This window comes from Oncorhynchus keta, chromosome 24 (assembly GCF_023373465.1).
Source record: "Oncorhynchus keta strain PuntledgeMale-10-30-2019 chromosome 24, Oket_V2, whole genome shotgun sequence".
Taxonomy (NCBI): Eukaryota; Metazoa; Chordata; class Actinopteri; order Salmoniformes; family Salmonidae; genus Oncorhynchus; species Oncorhynchus keta.
In genome coordinates, this window is record NC_068444.1 from 37714742 (window position 1) to 37729253 (window position 14512).

The following is a 14512-nucleotide window of genomic DNA, read 5'->3' on the forward strand; positions in this document are numbered from 1 at the left end:
ACACAGCCCAAAGAGCAGCAAAACTACTCACACACAGTGACGCTCTCCTCTCTCTGCAGCTCTATCTGCCAGCTCTAATGAAATGGCGTGCTGACTGCCACAGGCATAAGAAGTTAATATCGTTGTTTTGGATTCAGGTCGATTCTTTACTATGTCAGGAAGAGGGCAAAGTTTCAAGGGGGACTCAGCTGTTGCATATTTATCTCGGCATAAGAGGGGAAGTTGTCATTGAAAACCCTCTCTTTCAATAGAGTGCTGTAGGGTTGTGGCAGCTTCATTTCCCACAGGTTATATACAGTCCTTCCCAAGTTCTCTCACGTCACCCCGCTCCTCCGCTCTCTCCACTGGCTTCCAGTTGAAGCTCGCATCCGCTACAAGACCATGGTGCTTGCCTACGGAGCTGTGAGGGGAACGGCACCTCAGTACCTCCAGGCTCTGATCAGGCCCTACACCCAAACAAGGGCACTGCGTTCATCCACCTCTGGCCTGCTCGCCTCCCTACCACTGAGGAAGTACAGTTCCCGCTCAGCCCAGTCAAAACTGTTCGCTGCTCTGGCCCCCCAATGGTGGAACAAACTCCCTCACGACGCCAGGACAGCGGAGTCAATCACCATCTTCCGGAGACACCTGAAACCCCACCTCTTTAAGGAATACCTAGGATAGGATAAATTAAACCTTCTCACCCCCCTTAAAAGATTTAGATGCACTATTGTAAAGTGGCTGTTCCACTGGATGTCATAAGGTGAGTGCACCAATTTGTAAGTCGCTCTGGATAAGAGCGTCTGCTAAATTACTTAAATGTAAATGTAATGTTAAATGTTTTAACTTTCTCTGTTCCCAGAAGTTCCCATGAGTGTAGTGTGCCAGTGGAGATCTCTTTTCACCACTCCGCCACCTCTGGAAGTAAACCAATACCTAGGTGTGATGGGAAAAGGAATTATACTGAACAAAAATATAAACGCAACAATTTCTAAGATTTCACTGAGTTACAATTCATATAAGTCAATTGAAATAAATTAATGAGGCCGTAATCTACGGATTTCACATCACTGGGAATCCAGATATGCATCTGTTGCTCAGATACCTTTTTTTTAAGTAGGGGTGTAGATCAGAAAACCGCTCAGTTTCTGGTGTGATCACCATTTACTTCTTGCAGCAGGAAACATCTTCGCATAGAGGTGATCTGGCTGTGGACTGGTCTGTGGAATGTTGTCCCACTCCTCTTCAATGGCTGTGCGAAGTTGCTGGATAATAACGGGCACTGGAACACGTTGTCGTACACTTCGATCCAGAGCATCCCAAACCTGCTCAATGGGTGACATGTCTGAGTATGCAGGCCATGGAACAACTGGGACATTTTCAGCTTTCAGGAATTGTGTACAGATCCTTGTGACATGGGGCTGTGGATTATCATGCTGAAACATGAGGTGATGGCGGCAGATGGATGGCACAACAATGGGCTCCAGGATCTCATCACGGTATCTTTGTGTATTCAAATTGGCATCGAAAAAATGGAAGTGTTTATTGTCCGTAGCTTATGCCTAACCCCAATTCACAATATTGACATCGGCAAACTGCTCGTCCACATGACGCCATACACATGGTCTGCGGTTGTGAGGCCGGTTGGACGTACTGCCAAACTCTTTAAAACGATGTTGGAGGTGGCTTATGGCAGAGAAATTAACATTCAGTTCTCTGGCAATCGCTCTGGTGGACATTCCTCCAGTCAGCATGCCAATTGTGTGAAAAAATTGCACATTTTAGAGTGGCCTTTTATTGTCCCCAGCATAAGGTACACCTGTGTAATGATCCTGCTGTTTAATATGCCACACCTATCAGGTGAATGGATTATCTTGGCTAAGGAGAAATGCTCAAACAGGAATGTGAAAATAATTAATAACTTTGTGCATATGGAACATTCCTGGGGATCTTCTTTCAGCTTATGAAACATGGGACCAACACGTTACATGTCGATTAATTTTTTGGGGTTCAGTGTAAATCTGGTTTAACTTTATACAGAGGAAAGCCATCAGACACCCAGGCACCACACTCAGCAGTACAGGTGATTTACAAGAGGCCAAGCTAAATGGAGACCTCTGAGCAATAAAACCCACATAGTGCTCCCATTACTCACTAGCTTTATCTTTCTCACCATTGGCCACAGCATAGCAGATGTGCTATGGGCCTTAAAGGTCCAATGCAGCCGTCTTTGTCTCTTCATCAATCATTTCCGGGTAACAACTGGGATTGTTTTTAAATGAAAATGGTCAAAAAAAACAAACAAAAATAGCTTCTTAGCAAAGAGCAATTTCTCAAGCAAGAATTTTGCTCGGACAGTCCGAGTCGAAGTGGGGAGGGAAAACTCAAAATTAGTTGCTATTGGCAGAGGTTTGGAACTCTGTTTTATGTTACTGAGATTGACCAATAATAAAATCCTCCAGTTTAAGCTAGAGATATCCGATGTTTGTTGCATGTGCTGCGTATCAACGCACCATATGCGGTGGAAGGTGGCCGAGCTACAGCGGTATTTGTCAGACCACGAGTCATCTCGGAAATCTGTCTTCTCATGAAGACTTCTGTAGCATCCAAACTATTATGACCACTCTATGGAAAGGGAGACTCATAAAAACGATGGTGTTCTCTGTTCGGTCGAGGACCCCCACGAGTGTCACTCATCTGAAGGTAACCCATACAAACAAATAGAAGCATGTCCAAACAAATAAGGGGTTAAAAAAACTTAAATAATTCCTCAACGTAATATATCTCCAAGATATAGGACATACACTTCAAAGCCTTGTTCCTTATGATCAATTTTTTTGACTGCCTTTTTTTGCTATTTATGAATGTGTTATTCAATGTGTTTCTATGGGCTATAGTAGTAAAGACCAAATTCTATATTTTATCAAATAATAAAATAATAATAAAAAATTGATACCTAAAGGGGTCCCCTCCCAGCTTAGACCTTGAGGTTAACCCATTTTCTGATGATGGTCTTTTCAAAACAGCTCTTACACTAAAAGGGCATTTTCACAATTTCACAGTATTATTCTGACCTCATAGTGTGGAAATGTATATAATCACGTTTTTTGACTGCACTGGGCCTTTAAAGATTGATCTGGTCTGGGCTCCTCAGATATAATAAATAGATTGACATGAGAAAGCACATTTCGTATTCCCTGCTCGAACCCAGAGAGAATCCGTGTCCCGGGAGTTTGTTGAATTATATGCTTTTAAAGTTTCAGTGGATTGGAGAGTTAGTTGAGAAGTCAGCAATATTTTTGATAGGTTACTGTGGCACAGTAGTGTTAAGAGTCATGAGTGAGTGCTACGGTATGAGGGCCCACTTTTCGTTTTGCTGTAATTTTCAGAAGAGCAAGCACTGAGCAGACATGGGAATTCAGCCCTGCAGCCCAGTCAGTCACTGGTAAAGTCAGTTTATATAACGCCTGGGTAACTGACATGTAACAAGACAGTCACACACACACACACCCCAAAAATAAATCAGCAGATAAACCATGAATATATCTATGTCTTTACAGAAGGCAAAGCAGGTTGTTTGGAGTAAATCACAAACCTGAAAGAGGATGTTCTGGAATGCTTTACGGACAGTCTGGAAATAGAAAATCTCAAGTCCCAGAATAAGCCACTTCTTAACCCAGAACTTGAATGGAATTTGGGGCAATTAAACCAAACAATTTCCAAGATTGCAGCAAATCATGTTTCAAAGAGGCCAAGGCGTGTAGCCCCCTCCTCTCAGCAGCATGAGAGGGAGACTTGAGATACAAACACACCTAATTATCATTAACTCAGACGAACAATGGCATGTATTAAAGCACTATGCCATTTCCTTCTCCGTAAGGGGATGCATGATGTACTCAATTAGCAAGTCAGTTTTTGTTGAATCCAGTGCAAATATCAAATGATTCCCCATAGTCCACTCCACGTACTGCACATATACAGTACCAACATATAACACCAACAAACAATCATAACTGTGTCATCTACCACAAGTTTATATGAAGCATTCTTCAGCCATCTGTCGATCAGTCTCCCTTTGTTCTCAACGCTTGTGACATGAGCACTTAAAAACCCCCTCCTTAATCCTCACCCTTCCATACATTTCCCCTTCCCATTAGGGCTGGGCTGGCTATCGATCGCCACCACCGCACGGCCCCACATCCACTTTAATAACTTTAATGCCCCTCCGAGAGACCAGAGGAGACAAGCTGAAGAGATTGAGATGTTCTGGGGCTGATGGTGCCGGCACTGACAGATTGAGATCAGGGCCTCCCTGTGCCCCTCTGCCTTTCCACCTATCTCCCTCTCCACAGTGTGTCTAGGAGGCTATCAAGAGGAGGGTAAGGACTGCAATAGAACTGTGATGAAGCTGTAATTATTGTATTTAGGCTAATCAGTAGCACGCCTTGGGAAGTACAGCTACAGAAAGATGGGAAGTACAGCTACAGAAAGATCCTGGAGTTAATTTCTCCTTTGTGGTAGAAAGAGAAGATAATAAGATGGAACAACAGGAAATAGTAGGTTCTGGTTACTGAAGTAGCTATTCTACTGCCATTTTTACAGCCGTTCATTTACACACACACACATACACAGTAGTTAAAGCAGATAGAGCCTGTGTCTAGACATGCTGCTCATCCAACAACCAACAAGGTAGCCTTACATCTCATGATGTCCCTAATATCTCACCAAATTCTGAAAGATGCCTCAATTTTGCTGTGACAGGTTGAGGATGACAAGAAGTAACGGTTCTGTGTCCTGACGCTCCATCTTGTCAGCGTCCTTGACAATGTTGAGTGCAAAAACGTTCATCTCGCTGGAGCTTGATCTTCAAATGTTCTGAATCACTTCCACAACATCACAGCTGTTCATTTACACACACACACACACACACACACCTTAGCAACTGCCTCTGTGTTGGCTATTCTCTGTGAATATCCTCATCACCTGCAGCGTGTACTGTATAATTCTGCATCGTTGGAATAGACCCCCAGATCTCCAATACTACCTTCTGGCTGTACTTTCAAATATTCAGGCGGCTGCAGGCGAACTGGTTCCACAAGTAGCGTTGAGCAGAACAACACGTCTATAATCATCTCCCAAGATACAACTGCCAGGCCTCTCCTTCCTTCCCTCATTATTTCAACATTTCCCTCGTTTGCTTTTTCTGCAACTTTTGCACATTGACCTATCTATCCTGTGGAAGGTGGAGGGAGGGGGTGCTGAGTTGGTAGATGCTGTTTAGGGAGGCAGTGTTGTGTGAGGGAGATAAGAAAAGTACTGGCAGTGGAAACTTTCCATCAAGTAAGCATACTGGGGCAGAGACAATCGCAACACAATATTACACAGATTACTCCTTGTCTGGCTATTTCTCTATACAATGATGTTGTGTTTAACAGCTCCCCTGACCCCCCAGAACCATGAGATAGCCTAGTGCTGCTGTACATAGGAGCGAATGTGGTTGACACAATGAGCGAATGTGTTTTAATTACATCTGTTTTGCGTCTTGGCGAGCTGTCATCCACACAGGGAGAACATATATTATGTGCATCTAAAGGATATGTAAAACTTCTCTAGTCTGAACATGAAACCAGAGGTAAAGCGTCCATCACATGAGCTTAATTGGCAGTGCAAACTTAAGTGATAATGCCCTCAAAGCCGGTGTTTGGAGGATGCATCGGCACGGGTGTTAGGCCCGAGACAAAGTCGAGGGGCGGCAAACTGCCAATATATCCTCCAAACACCGGCTTTGAGGGCATTATCACTTTTATACAACAGGTTACCAACATATTCAAATAATGATCATGGATGTGTCCAAACAACACAATCACTTCAAACTGAAGCTGGAAAGACTGCAAACTAGCTGCACTTTGTTTCGTTGGACCTTTCATCAATTTACATTTATAATACATTTCTTTGTATATATCCATAAATATTATGCCAGCTGATTCATGATTTCCACAGGCTGAGAACCGATGCCTGCATGTCTGTCTTGTCCCGACTCATTCATTACTATGGGACAGCTGGAGATCAAATTTGAATATTGAAACAATTTTGCAAATGTTGGAGAGGCAAGGTTTATACGAACCTCTGCTGTTTAAAAGAAATGTGAGAATGTCTAGATGCTTTTTATAGTGGAGATCAAGTTTATAAATTGCCTGGCTGGGCTGATGAGACCGTGGATTGCGCAGTCAGGTGGAACAGAGTAAATAGGCATTTTAACATCATAGATTTACTGTAGCTGATGGTAACTTATGGAATAGACATCGGAATGCGGTTTTAACCAATCAGCATTCAGGATTAGACCCACCCATTGTATAAACAGCATTGATTGGTATATGTAGCATTTGGGCAGCCTTGTGGTTAGAGCATTGGGCCAGTAATCGGAAGGTTGCTGGATCGAATCCCCGAGCAGACAAGGTAAAAATGTGTCTTTCTGCCCCTGATCAAGGCAGTTAACCCACTGTTCCCCGGGCGCTGCAGACGTGGAAGTCGATTTAAGGCAGGCCCCCCGCACCTCTCTGATTCAGAGGTGTTTGGTTAAATGCGGAAGACATTTCAGTTGAATACATTCAGTTGGACAACTGACTAGGTCCCATTTTGGAAGAGTGCTCATTCATCCAGTGAAGCCCTGAGACAATCCATCGACCTCATCAATCCATCGACCTCATTGAGATGTTTTCCATAGAGCAGCGGCACATGAGGTAAGATAAATGTTCCCCATTTCCCTCCTGCATTCACTCATTCACCCAGAATCAGTCCCCTGGGCTGTGGATCTAATCCAGTGTTTCCCAAACTCGGTCCTCAGGATGCCAAGGGGTGCACGTTTTTTTTTTTTTGCCCTAACACTACACAGCTTGATGATGAGTTGACTTGTTTAAATCAGCTGTGTAGTGCTAGTCTGCACGTACCTCCATGTGCTGGTAGGCTTAGTGGTTAGTGGCCAAGCCCATACCGTTTCAGAAGTGCATGGATGGTCTTGTCAAAATAAGTTATTTTGAGGTATTCCATCCATGCCTGGCGAAACAGACAGACAGACAGGCAGGCCCACTCTGCTTTCCACTGAGTCTTGGTAGCCGTTGTGGCCTCTGAAGCACCCAGGGAGTGAGGCAGGTTCAATGCTCACCTCCCCCCAGGCTGTGATGGTGTCCTGCTGGACTGAAATCACACACACGTTCAACCTTTACAACCTCTGCCACACACTGCAAGCCTGTACCACAGACCACTGCAAATCATCTACAGAGACTCCTACACTCGTCTGTTCAGCATCACCCTGATTCATACCCAGTGTCCATGCGCCTCTCACCCGGCTGCACCCTGCTCTAATGAAGAACCCTGTTAATGATGCTTTCTATTCTCATCTCATAAGCTTGATTGGGTATAATTGGCCTCACCTCAGCGGGAATAGCATTAACACCCCAGATCCGGCAATAAAACGAAAGGTAAAATATGACGATAGTAAAAACTCTAAGGGATAAATATTCCGGAGTTTGATATCACAGGCACAATGTGGGGAAGGGATGTAGGAGCAGTGATCCAAATAGGGGACTCTCGCCGAGTCGTTAATGGTCCCTTAATATTCAGTCCATATCTGTATTACAAAAGCATGAAGCCTGGACTAGACTCGTTCCCTCCTGTCTGTGTTTTTCTAATGAGTCATTTTCTTCCCCTGGAGTATCTGTGAATAGAAAATAGTTTCAATACATGTTTTAAAGAGCTTATTATTGTTTGTAGGCTGTGGCTTTATCTAGTGGGTTTGAATAATTGATCACCTTCATACAGTACAGTGTCATTGTGGCCTCCTGGGAGCTGCTGTATGCTGACCCCTGGAGCGTCAGAGAATATACAGTGGGGCAAAAAAAGTATTAAGTCAGCCACCAATTGTGCAAGTTCTCCCACATAAAATGATGATAATTTGCAAATAAATTCATTAAAAATCCTACAATGTGATTTTCTGGATTTGTTTTCTTCTCATTTTGTCTGTCATAGTTGAAGTGTACCTATGATGAAAATTACAGGCCTCTCATCTTTTTAAGTGGGAGAACTTGCACAATTGGTGGCTGACTAAATACTTTTTTGCCCCACTGTAGCTAGGATGTTATGAGTGCAGATGTCTGGATCTGCTGGGTGGTGGGTGTTGTATACCATAGGGCAAACCCCTTACAGTCTTGGTTAGATTAACGCGATTGATGCGAAAACAGCTCCTCATCGTTTGATGATGTTTGCAATCACACCTCATGTTTGATGTTATGTGTGGAACGAATGCATTCCATATACTGTTTTCTGTGAGTGAGCCTCAGTCAGTTCCAGAGACTTTTGGAACCCACTGCGGAAACCAGGTCCCAACTCTTGTAATTCTGCTGTAATCAGCGCCCTGAGTGCCAGATCGGTCTTCTTTCCCTGCTTATCGAATGGATAATCCACTTGTTTATTTGGGGAAAACAAATAATGCCCTGGGAGCTCTTCTGGTACAAACACTGTCTTTTTTTCTCCCTGACTCTCTGATTGAACAAGCAGCGACAGACAAGCCATGCTTCCGATGCTTCTGACAGCCAGCATTCCCAAAGGAAACCCAACCGTAATACCAAGTACCAAACACGTACGATACACCACTCACACAAACTCTTGTCTCCTTCCGAGCCCATCAAGAAGCCTCCATGTGGATACCAAGCGCCTCACATCCTTAATTTGGGGTGGGGTCACGTGACCGTGTGCATTGTTCAGGTGGAAGTTGTCGATGCATAATGAAATATAATTATGGAGTGCAATTACACAGCCTGCAGTTCTGTGTGATCTGATGAAGCAAGCAGTGTGTAACTGCGACGAGCGCTAATGAGAGCAGGATTGAGATCGAGGGAATCAAGCCGTAAGGAATCAAAAGGAACGTTCAGAGGCTCGTAAACTGGAACACACGGCACTGCATGTAGTACTAATTACTCGACTGTACTGTGGAGCAGGGGAGGAGGGGGATGTGGGGATTCACTCTATTACAGGAGAGCTCTCCAGCTGCACAGATGTCTTGTTATGGTGGCTACATCATAAGGGTTCCACTCACTCCGGCTCGTTTGTAGGGGTTGGGGGAAAGGGAAAAGGGAGGGTTTATATGGAAGTGGAAACCTAATTTCACCTCAACAGCTTGAGGATACTTAACAATGTTCACTCTGGTTTCTCAACTTCTTTGTTAGCTAACCTTTTTGCTGCCTACAAAATAGTCTCCACACAGACACCATTCACTGTGATCCCGACAAATGCCACAGAGCTTAATTTACGGGTGCCTCTTACTATTACGAGTTTAATGATGTGACTCACACAGTGGCGGTCAGTGCCGTTTATGATGAGGGAGGACGATTCTTTTGTTGAGCATGAGCATGGCCTTATTTCTATTCCAGCATGTTGGATGGCTGTCATTCATATTCCGTTCACCCAGCTAAATGTAGGTGTAGGCTACTACATGATACTCACATTTTCCATATACCCATCATGAGGTTGCTACAACCTAGCCTATGAATGAAAGTTCACAATGTAGGTGCACATAGGTTGAGAGAAAAATGTGAGATGACAGACAGTGACACATGGAGAGACATTGACACATTCAATCCTGCCTTGCACACACTTGCCTGCATCTAGCTTATATGGGGTGTAATCATTTTTCCAACAGTTGAAAACGAGAGTTTCTATTGGAAAAATGCAGGTATATATTTTTTTATCCCTGTTTCATTTGCTTCCGCTTAAGAATTGTTTTTCAACATAATCAGTGGAATGAATACACCCATGATCACGCATAGACACAGTTCAATTTTATATCAGCCACGTTGTATTCCTTCTCACCTCTATGCACTCTCCTCCTCTCACCTTTTCCCTTCGTTTGTGGACTTCAATGAACAACACATCAGCTGTATGTGACCAGGCGAAAAAACCTTTCCAAGACAAACCAGGTCATAACCGCTACACACAGCCAACATCGTTGTCCCCATATCAGCTAAAGTAACGTCCTAGTCAACATATCTAATATAACTAATAACTATAATCTAATATAACTAACTCGTTAGTAAACCCGCTACAATCATGCAGTAAATTTACAGTGTATAGTCAGTAAGCAGTTACATACATTTAGAAAACCAAAAGCTTACATTGACTTGGAAGAGTTCCAGTGTTGTGTTGGATAGTCATAGCCAGCTAGCTAACATAGCATCCCTCTGATTGAGCCGGGTGTTTGAGTAACCAAACTAGCCAGCTGCATTTGCTGGCTAAGTAAGTGAAACTGAAACAAATGACACTCTTTCTCTCTCTTGGATTCTCCTTTATTTTTTAATGAATACATTTGTTGAAAACTGTTCAACTATTGTCTTTCTCTGCCTCCCCGTTGGCGCAGTGGCTAAGGCACTGCATCGCAGTGCTAGCTGTGCCATCAGAGATTCTGGGTTCGAGCCCAGGCTCTGTCGCAGCTGGCCGTGACCGGGGGGCCCATGGGACGGCGCACAATTGGCCCAGCGTCGTCCGGGTTAGGGAGGGTTTGGCCTGCAGGGATATCCGGATCTGGGACACTATTGTCTTTCTCTCTCTTTGTATGCACTGCAGTGTTAACTAGCTGTATGCTTATGCTTTCAGTACTATATTAATTATCTGATCCCATGATTGGGTGGACAACATGTCAGTTCATGCTGCAAGAGCTCTGATAGGTTGGAGGGTGTCCTCTGGAAGTTATCATAATTACTGTGTAAGTGGGTGAGAACCAAGGTTTTGTGTTGAAGTCAATGTACCAAGAGGAGGACGGAAGCCAGCTGTCCAGCGGCTACACCATGGTGCTACCCTACAAAGTGCTGTTGAGGCTACTGTAGACCTGCATTGCAAAACAGTGTGTTTTAATAAATTCTTTGGTGACATTTGAATATATTCATTATAGTTTTATCAGTGTTTTTCCAATGTTTTACCTTTAAAAAAAATGAAATTCACTTAGGGGGACGGTCCTCGCCGTCCTCTGAGGAGCCTCCACTGGACTCACAATGTACTAGATGTTGGTCGACATAAAACTTCCCCTAAAGACCTTGATTCTGAAAATATTTACATCCCCATTTGCCGAAACATCGGAAATAATTCAGCTTCACACAAAACAAATTTTGTTTAAAGCCTCTCAGGCCGTGAAGTAAACTCAAGTACTTCTTATTCCTGGCAGCTAGAAACACTTCAATACACTTCAATCAATGGTTCACAAGGTTCTGTAAAGTTTAAAATTGGAAAATGTCTTCAATGTCGACACACTCCAGTCTGACAATAGTGCTGGACAAGCAGGGGAACTCTGGGATTTAATAAAAATTCCACCCCACCCACTAATCGCCAGGTGACAGGCTCAGCACGATTCCCTTTGAGAGGAGTGCTGTCCTTGGGTGGTTGAATATGTCATATTATGCCATGGAATGCCTCTTGATTTTCAACCCATCTCTATACTGCAAAACTGTAGGCCTAAGGGAGAGGTTATATTTTTGGGGACTCTGTAGGCTTCTTTCAATAAATGTAGGTCTTGGTAGGTGTGGTAAAAGTACATGGAGGTTGGTGAGGTATGTCACCTAATTCCCTTTGAAACACTGTAGCAGATACAGCGCCTTCATAAAGTATTCATACAGTACCTTTTGACTTATTCCACATTTTGTTGTGTTAACAGCCTGAATTTTTCTTCACCCGTCTACACACAATACCCCATAATTACAAAGTGAAAACATGTTTTTAGAAATGTTTGCACATTTATTGAAAATTAAATACAGAAATATCTCATTTACACAGGTATTCACACCCGAGTCAATACTTTCTAGAAGCCCCTTTGGCAGCGATTACAGCTGTGAGTCTTTCTGGTTAAGCTTTCCACACCTGGATTGTGCAACATTTTCCCATTGTGATTTTCCAAATTATTCAAGCTCTGTCAAATTGGTTGTTGTTCACTGCTAGACAACCATTTTCAGGTCTTGTCATAAATTGTCAAGTACATTGCATTCAGAGAGTATTCAGACCCTTTACCTTTTTCTACATTTTGTTATGTTATAGCCATAAATCTAAAATGGATTCAATTGTTTTTTCTCCTCATCAATCTACACACAATACCCTATAATGAGAAAGCAAAAACAGGTTTAGACATTTTTGATAAAAAAACATAACAAAAAAATGGAAATATCATATTTACATAAGTATTCAGACTCTTTGCTGAAGGACCTTTGGCAGCGATTACAGCCTCAAGTCTTCTTCAAATCAAATGTTATTGGTTACATATACATGACTAGCAGATGTTAATGCTAATGTGGCGAAATGCTTGTGCTTCTAGTTCCAACAATGCAGTAATATCTAACAAGTCCAATATCTAACAATTCCACAACTACCTTATACACACAAGTGTAAAGGAATGAATAAGAATATGTACATATAAATATATGGATGAGCGATGGCCGAGCGGCATAGGCAAGATGCAATAGATGGTATAAAATATAGTATATGAGATTCTTAATGTAAGATATGTAAACATGATTAAAGTGGCATTATTTAAAGTGACTAGTGACCCATTTATTAAAGTGGCCAATGATTTGAGTCTGTATGTAGGTAGCAGCCTCTCTGTGTTAGTGATAGCTGTTTAACAGTCTTAGGGTCCCAGCTTTGATGCACCTGTACTGACCTTGCCTTCTGGATGGTAACGTAGTGAACATGCAGTGGATCAGGTGGTTGTTGTCCTTGATTATATTTTTGGCCTTCCTGTGACGTTTGGGTGCTGTAGGTGTCCTTGAGGGCAGGTATTTTGCCCCCTGGTGACGTGTTGTGCAGTCCGCACCACCCTTTGGAGAGCCTAGCAGTTGTTGGTGGTGAAGTTGCCGTACCAGGCGGTGATACAGCCCGACAAGATGCTCTCAATTGTGCTTCTGTTTTTTAAGTGATCAGCCAAATTTCTTCAAGCTTCTGAGGTTGAAGAGGCGCTGTTGTGCCTTCTTCACCACACCTTTACACCTTCTCCACTGCTGTCCCGTCCATGTGGATAAGGGGGGGCGGGTCTCCTTCTGCTGTTTCCTGAAGTCCAAGATCATCTCCTTTGTTTTGTTGATGTTGAGTGAGAGCTTGTTTTCCTGACACTATACTCCGAGTGCCCTCACCACCTCCCTGTAGGCTGCCTTTTCATTGTTGGTAATCAAGCCACCACTGTTGTGTCATCTGCAAACTTGATTATTGAGTTGGCCACGCAGTCATGGGTGAACAGGGAGTACAGGAGGGGGCTGAGCACGCACCCTTGTTGAACCCCAGTGTTGAGGATCAGATAAGTGGAGCTGTTGTTTCCTACTTTCACCACCTGGGGGCGGCCCGTCAGAATGTCCAGGACCCAGTTACACAGGAAGGGGTTGAGACCCAGGGCCTCAAGCTTAATGATGAGCTTGGAGGGTACTATGATGTTGAACGCTGAGCTGTAGTCAATGAACAGTTGTTAAGGGATTTTTTAAATCAATAATGACTAATTATGTATACATTTCAATCAGGACTGACTAATCAGAAAACTATTATGTTACTGTATAGATGTATGAATTTTCTTTGAACCTTAGTACTGAATATAATGTGTGTAAATATAATCAAGAATTAGAACAATGACTGTCTGTTCCTTGGTAGAAATGAATGAACTTATAGCCAGACTGGCTAGAATGCTTATCTACACAGGCAGACCTTGGCTTGGGTCGTAAATTATCTTAGTAGGGGGATACGATGTGGGAAGGCTTGAGTAGTACGAAAACTAATGATGTCATTTTCAGTTTATAATCTGTGGTAAACTGTATCATGTTCAGTACTCTCGAGAATAAACGCTTCTGGTAGATTTTGAGACTGGTCTCTGTCCATTTTATGCAAATAAGAGTCTTACAAATTCTTAGGAATTGACTGTGTTTAATTTTAATTGGGTATTAAAACAGAGGAATTTAATTCCTGTAACAACAGTATTCTTACATAGGTATTCCTCTTGTCCATATGGGATAGGGCAGTGTGCAGAGTGATGGCGATTGCATCGTCTGTGGACCTGATGGGGCGGTATGCAAACTTCCGACTTCAACTGTATATACACCTTTCATAACAATTCCCCTAATGTTATTAGCATACCTCTTTCTCTCTCTTGTTGTTTCATTCGTTCCTCGCTTTCAACAGTTAAGGACAACAACACATTTAATTTATCTTAATCATTCTAATGACATCCTTGAATAATATAGAACTAGAGTTAGATGCAGAAGGCTTTCACTTCTCTTCACAAAGATTGAAAGGTTATAGGTCTGAATAACTGCTATAGCCTACTGCCATCACGTGTTCACTCTTCTTTCGAACGACCTGTAAGTTCTATTGACTGTTGTATTTGTGGGTCTAGGGTGGGAGGTAAGTTGGAGGTGATATGTTCCTTGACTAGTCTCCCAAAGCACTTCATGATGACAGAAGTTATCTTTGCCTTCTTGGGTACAGGGACAATGGTGGCCATCTTGAAGCATGTGGGGACAGC